Raw genomic sequence first — 7,415 nt, 5'->3', positions numbered from 1 at the left:
GCTAGGCCTTTATTTTTTTATATGTCATGCGTGCAGTTTTTGAATTGCACATAACATGCATGTGCAACATATGTAACATGTCTGCACATTTATTTAGTCTTCTTTCTCTCGACTTCAGGCTAGCGCATGCATTATCATGGCCTTATAATTGTGCAAAGACAGGCGGGATATCCGACGCTCCTTTTACAGTAAACCACTTAACAACGAACGTTCAAATCAGGGATGGATTACTGCACAGGCCTACCGGGCCCAGGGGCCCAAGGGGTCAGGGGGCCCTGAAGCCCAAGCCTTTGCATGGAATCATTGCCTCAATATCAACAAATCAGGATGTAGGCTATGAATCTGATTGAATTTAGTATTGGCCATCCCCAAAATGCACCAGAATACAGGAAATCACATCAAACAAATTTTAAAAATTCTGGGGGAGGACCCCCAAACCCCCCCTCCCACATATACGACAATTAGTGGGGGGGCCCTTAATACATCTGGGCCCAGGGGCCTGAAAGTTTATAATCCGCCCATGGTTCAAATAACCCCCAGAGTTCAGTGTCCATCAGTCCCAACATTTATAAACATAATCGAAAAGTCCAAGCGTGAATTGGGTGTGTTTTGATTTTGAGAGAGACTTGGGAAGGGCCGTATGTCTCACAGCAACTGCGATAACCTTGTTTCTTGAAGGCTATCCTTACCTCCAAATATCCACATCTAATGAGGGTCGGCGACAATCCAATACCCAATACTATTTGCAATATACCCTCAATATACATATTGTTGGAAAGCTTAGCCTAGTTTATGGCCATTCATGTGTTCGTGTCTTAATTTTGTAAATTGCCTAATTATGTAATTGTCTAATTACCACCAGACACAAATAATCATCCCCTTTAAATCCTATCTCTCTCTCTCCAAAATCTCTTCCTCTGAGATGCACGCGCTATAGGCTATATTTTAGGCTACCCGACATTTCAAATGTGACTCTCTAATCAACTTGTTTAGCTCTTAAACACGAAAAATACACTGTTCAACGGACCTGGTGCGTGAGGCGCACTCTTGGACTCCTTGAGACGCGACTAACCTTTCGGTTGAAGTTCTTGTGGCAGACATCCCAAGTCTCCCGGAAGTTCCGGGAGTCTCCCGTATATTCATAGCGGCTCCCTGACGCCCGCAAATTAGATAAAATCTCCCGGAATCTAGAGTGAGCGATCAAGAGCGAGCATTCGAGACCGCGTGTGCATCTGAGTGTAGCGCGCACACGACGGGAGAGAAAGTAAGCGCTTTCAGATATAACCTCCGGAGTATATGCGGAGGTTTGTCAAACGGAGGTCCTACCCTTCGTATGATTCAGATATGATGCGGACCTAATACTGACCTTATACGGACGTATGTGTGAACGACATACACGCACATTACAGAATCTCCGTGTGGTTGTCGAGTGAGGGGTGGGGGCTTGTAGAGTTCACAAGATGCGAGATATGACGCAGAATATATGCGGCCGCTGCCTGTCACAGCTGCTTTTTGTTTACAAAAGGTAGCCTATGCATTATGTAGGCTAAAGAAGAGAAATCTATTGTGCATAGGCTAATACTTGAAGTAGGCTAGTCACGTAAGTGTGCACTTGAAATTGACCTAGCCTACAGTATTTGTATGTGTGCTTCAAATAAACACATTTATCTGTTTTCAACGTTATGTACCAGAATTAGCTATAGAACCCCAAATCTGGTTTGCGTTGGAGAGAGAGAGCATGCACAAACTTTATGGTAGGCTACCAGCCAATTCAGTAGGCTAACTCAAGACTTCAAGATCATACAACGTTTTTAAGCAACAAACAAAATACTAACATTAATAACAGTGAAATTGTTCGTTTTTTCATGGTTTATTTTTTCCAAAAGCATCCTCTCCCCATGTGTCGCATTTACGTAAGGAGCTTGGAACAAAGTTGGGTTTTCTTCGTTTTCATTTTCTCTAGGCATATATGCTCAGCAAATATCAGCGAGCTCAGCAGGTCATGAAGGCTATCAATGAACAGAAAACCGTGTTGGCTAACAATTTATTAAATACTCCTGTTATTGTCGTCAACGACGTCACTGTAGGCTACTGCCTTTTCAGCGCCTTCTGCTTATGATGATTCAGTCTTCTGAATTCGTTTGTTCTTGTCATGCAGTTGTAGGCTAACGTGTCTCTAACGTTCCCTTCAGGTGTTCTATCAAAATGTTGTATGCCCTCATGGACAGTAGCTCCGTGATGTCTGCATCTTTCCAGGTCGGAGATTTTCTGGACAGCACTATGCCACTCCATCATAACACTGGCATTTAAGTCAGATCTAACCACATGGACGCACGAAAGAAACGTCACCAACACGCCCTCTCACTAGGTGTGAATTTTAACCGCATGTTCTACTCCTCGTTCAGACACAGCACATTTACATAATGTCTGGAGGAAATACTAGGGGGGGAGTAGTATAAACACCGGGTGAATTCGGACTTCCACATGACCGGTTATGTCGTTCAGATATACGGCCCCACCGTTTAACATCGGCAGAACCTCCGGTCTTACATGTCTGAAAGCGCTTAGAGAGAGAGAGAGAGAGAGGTGGTGCGTGTGTGCCTGAGCGCATCCAAGAGAGAGAGAGCATCCTGATTGGCCTGTTTCGCTAAATCAACCAATCAGTTTTCAGTGTAGGCGGGCTTTAATTTATCTCTTTTCTCCCGAACTTAATTAATCAGTTCAGTGTATGAATAAGAGCGTCATAGCAGAGTCAGTGCCTCAAAAAAAGGAAAATGTAGGCTACCCTTGTCTCATAAGAGTAAAAAATAATGATAGGCCTAGTCTTGCACGCTGCCCTGTTTGTAACAGTGACTTTAGCATTGCCCATGCCAGGTGAAATTATTGCAAAAGACATGTTGAGGTGAGTTTAAGTGCCAATTAATGTGCATATTATTCAGGCCTATAGCCTAGATGGCTAGTTGCCAAGGCTGGGGGGGGGGCTATTTATCAATGTTGCCCCTGCTATTTATCAATGTAGCCTTTTATTTATTTTTTTGTCATGAATCGTCTGAGCTGTGATCTGCAATCGTGTGTTGGGACGATTACTGTAGGCCTAGGCTATACTGCCCATATTGGAATAAAAAAAATAAAGGCCCACCCTAGGCCTACTTCGCAAAAGTCGACTCCGTTGAAAAATCCTGGCTACGCCACTGTTAATGACCTCGTGTAGGAATGGCAGGACGTTTGAAAAAAAAGGTCAAGTGTCGCTACTCGGGGGAAAAAAAAGAAAAAAAAAATGTCGCAGTAGTGGGACGCTTGAAAATTAGTGTTAATGCTGCCACTTCGACAATTAGACGCCAATAGCGGCATGTCGGAATAGCAGCATGTAACCATGCTTGGTGCCGCCCCTCGCATTACATTGTTCGTGGCCAGACCCTTAACCTTTCTAGATTACCAGGGTCTGGTTCTCTTTCAAACATTCGCTCGGTATCTCACTATGGGAGACGCCCTCTGGCGTGACCGCCCACGGAAGCACCAATTACACCACGTCCGTCGCAGACAGACCAATCACAGCTGTGATACGGAGGGCCGCCCTCCATATATATACTACAGTATCAGCAGCTACTCGTCATTCTCGCACTCTTCCCCGTGAAGACTATTTGCACCGAACTCTCTGCTCTTCGTTCGCAGACTACCGTCAAGGCTTGTCGCTGAACGCAGGGATTTCCACAGTTAAATCTGTTCTTTTTATGCTAACGCGTCAAGGCGAGCTATCGCGTCAAGCGCTTACTCCGCATCAAGCAAACTCTTTATCGCGTCAAGCGAACATATTTCTGAAAGTTAACGCGTCAAGGCGAACTTTGATATTAACATGTCGCGAGCTATGGCTAGCACTAGCTCTGCTACTAACCCTCCGGAGGCCCGCGCGGGTTCCCCAGCTCCTCGCTCCTGCCCCTCCAATTGTGGATTTAAGCTTTCCGGAAAGGACCCACACCCCATGTGCATCACTTGCATGGGGGTGAAGCATGCCCAGCAGTCCTTAGCCGACCCGGACGTCTGTTCCCACTAGGGCATGCAGCAGCGGATCCTGGAGAGACGCCTTCGAGTAGCGTCTACGTCGAGGGATGACCCGTGCCTCTCTACTACCTTACCGAGCGAGTCGAGGCCCGACGCCCCCGCCTTACAGGGCGGCTCCTGGGGCGACTTCATGGATGTTGACTCTCCCCTGCCCCCGTTGTTCGACGACCAACTATTGGACGAAGGCCAGGGTGGTGAGGAGGAGGACGAAGACGATGAGACGCTCGAGCGTCTTCTCTGTAAGAACGACTCAGGCTAGCAGGCCAGCTAGCGCTGCTAGCGGCGGCCCCGAACAGGTGGACTTCAGTCTCATTGAGGTCTGCAGGAGAGCCGCAGCTAAGCTGAAAATTGACTGGCCCGCCCCGCAGAACGACGCGGGTGCAGCGACAGACATTTTCGACGGAAAACGCCTACCCTCCCGAGCCCCGCCAGCGAAACAACTCCTTCCCGCAGTTCTGGCGTGCATAGCCGAGATGAAGCGTTTCTGGGACAAACCCTTTTCCCATCGGGTGCCTGTCATAGGTTTCTCCGCAGTGGATGTCCAGGGGATGGACAAGCTTGGGCTTTCTGCCCCACCGGCAGTCGAGGCGTCAGTCGCTCATCATTTGCACCCTAGCCGGAGAACCTCCCTCTCCGCGGGTAACCTGACACTGCCAGGGAAAATGGACCGCTTCACGGCGAAAATCTACAAGTCGTCTGGCCTCGCGGTTAGAGCCCTCAACGCTACCACTCTTCTAACAGCCTACCAAGCCGAGCTGCTGGACGAGATGGGGTCCCAGCTGGACTCCGGAAACCCGAATCCAGCCCTTTGGGAGGAGATATGCTATATAACATATTTGAATCTCCGCACCTCACGCGGCGCGATCCAAAGCTGCGGCCGCACCATAGGACTGGCCGTCGTGGGTGAGAGGTCATTGTGGCTGAATCTATCAAGCCTAAACGACAAAGAAAAGGTGGATCTCCTCGATGCCGAGGTTGACCCGAAGGTGCTTTTCGGCCCAGCAATCGCTGCAATGCGCACAAAGTGCGACCTGCAGAAGAAGGAGAACGGGTTCTGGAAGCCAAAATAACTTCCCTTCTAGAGAAGGGAGCTATACAAAAAGTCCCCAAGGGAGAAATGGAGAAGGGTCATACTCCCGTTACTTTCTGGTTCCGAAACGGGACGGGGGGCTTCACCCCATCCTTGATTTGCGTGTTCTGAACGGTCATTTTCAAAATTCACCTTCAGAATGCTCACTCACAAAACAGTTCAGCTCTATCCGGCCAGGGGACTGGTTCACTACGGTAGACCTGAAGGACGCATATCCACATAGGCATGCTACCTGCACACCGGAAATATCTGAGGTTCGCATATCAGGGCACAGCTTACGAATACCTGAGAGTCCCTTTCGGGTATGCGCTCGCGCCCAGAATTTTCACCAAATGCATCGAGGCTGCTCTCGGCTCGGCTCGTCTCGTCTCCCACTTCAGAAATTTGGGCTTCAACATCAATCTCACAAAGAGTTGTTTGACACCCTGCCAGAGGATAGAATATCTGGGGGTCCAGATAAATTCTATCTCCTATCGCGCTATACTGTCACAGAGACGTGTCGAGTCATTTCGGCAATGTCTGTCTCAATTCCACACAAGAGGACATGTCCCATTCAGAACCTGTCTTCGTTTAGCAGGCCTGATGGCTTCGACCCTGGCTGTCATTCCGTTGGGGCTATTGAGAATGAGAGACTTTCAGTGTTGGATATTAGCGCTACATCTCTGCCCACGGAGGCATCTGCGCCGCAAGGTGTCGATCACTGCACAATGCCTCGCAGCCCTACGCTGGTGGCGGGACCCTGCGATCTTCCTCATGGGAGCCCCCCTAGGTATGGTTTCTCTGAGGAAGGTAATAACAACAGACGCGTCCCTGACAGGCTGGGGAGCGGTGTACGAAGGCAGAACAGTAAACGGCATCTGGCCTCTGCACCTCCGCAGCCACCACATAAACGCCCTGGAGCTGTTAGCGGTGATTTTGGCGTTGAAACACTTCCTCCCCTTCATCCACAACTGTCATGTTCTAATCAGGTCGGAGAACACGACCGTGGTAGCTTACATCAACAGACAGGGTGGGACGCGCTCTCTCCAGCTTCACAGGTTAGCGCGCGGACTTGTATTGTGGTGCAGCACGCATCTCGCCTCGATACGCGCCACACACATTCCGGGAGTCCTAAACAGGGGGGCGGATCTCCTCTCCAGAGGGAATCCCCTCTACGGAGAGTGGAGGCTTCACACTCAGGTGGTCGAGGTGATTTGGGAGAGGTTCGGCAAAGCTGCCGCACTGTCCCCTCTACTTCTCTCTAACAGACACAGATGCTCCCTTGGGTGGGGACGCTCTGGCTCACCTGTGGCCAAACGTGCTGCTTTACGCGTTTCCACCGATGAGTCTCATCTCACCCACGCTCGCCAGGGTAAGAGAGCACGGCCTGTCACTGCTTCTCATAGCCCCCCTTTGGCCAGGGAGGATGAGAGAGAGATAACGCAACTCCTCTACGGAGAGCCATGGCAGCTTCCTCTGCGCCGGGACCTTCTCTCCCAAGCGTGAGGTCAAATATTTCATCCCCAGCCCGGCCAGCTAGCTCTTTGGGTCTGGCCCCTGAGCGGTTCATCTTGAATGCGGTTGGTCTCCCCGATAATGTGATCGCCACCATTTGAACTGATGGACGGAATCGAGTTGAAGCTTCTTACGCTCAAGACTGTCCTCTTACTGGCGCTTGTGTCAGCTAAGCGAGTGAGTGAATTACGGCCCTGTCAGTGCATCCCTCTTGCTTGCAATTAAGCCCTTCATTAAAAAAAGTGGCTTTACAGCCCAACCCCGCTTTCGTTCCGAAGGTCGTTGAATCATCTTATAGGTGTAATTCTTTTGACCTGGATGCGTTTCACCCGCCCCCCTTCTCTTCAGAAGAGGAGGCGAGGCTCCATTGCCTGTGCCCTGTCCGTGCCTTACGCATTTACGTGGACAGGACAAAGATACTTAGGAAAAGTAATCAGCTGTTCGTGTCATGGGCTACTTCACATCAGGGGCTCCCCATTTCATCCTAGCGTTTGTCTCACTGGATGGTGGAGGCTATTGGTTTGGCTTACGAGGACGAAGTCCTGGGCGTTGTTCAGAGGAATATCAGTCCATGATATTTGCGCTGCAGCTTGCTGGGAAAATCCCCATACGTTTATGAGATTTTATAGACTGGATGTTACTGCGCCCTCACTGGCTCACGCAGTCCTCAGTGTTGGTGCCCGTTTGGTCCGACTTGGACACCAAACTCAAATAGTGTTCAATGTGTGTTATAAGTTGGCATGTCATGTCTGTTGCGAACTCGAGCATGCAA

At 49.6% G+C, this 7,415-nt stretch overlaps 1 pseudogene; it reads left to right on the top strand.

Annotated features, from left to right (window-relative positions):
* The first annotated feature begins 4,054 nt into the window (after positions 1-4,054).
* Positions 4,055-6,703, top strand: LOC121709748 (annotated as a pseudogene).
* Positions 6,704-7,415: the final 712 nt, after the last annotated feature.

This window comes from Alosa sapidissima, chromosome 5, assembly GCF_018492685.1.
Source record: "Alosa sapidissima isolate fAloSap1 chromosome 5, fAloSap1.pri, whole genome shotgun sequence".
NCBI lineage: Eukaryota > Metazoa > Chordata > Actinopteri > Clupeiformes > Clupeidae > Alosa > Alosa sapidissima.
The sequence above is the reverse complement of the archived record's forward strand: the minus strand, read 5'-3'. Positions and strand labels throughout refer to the sequence as shown.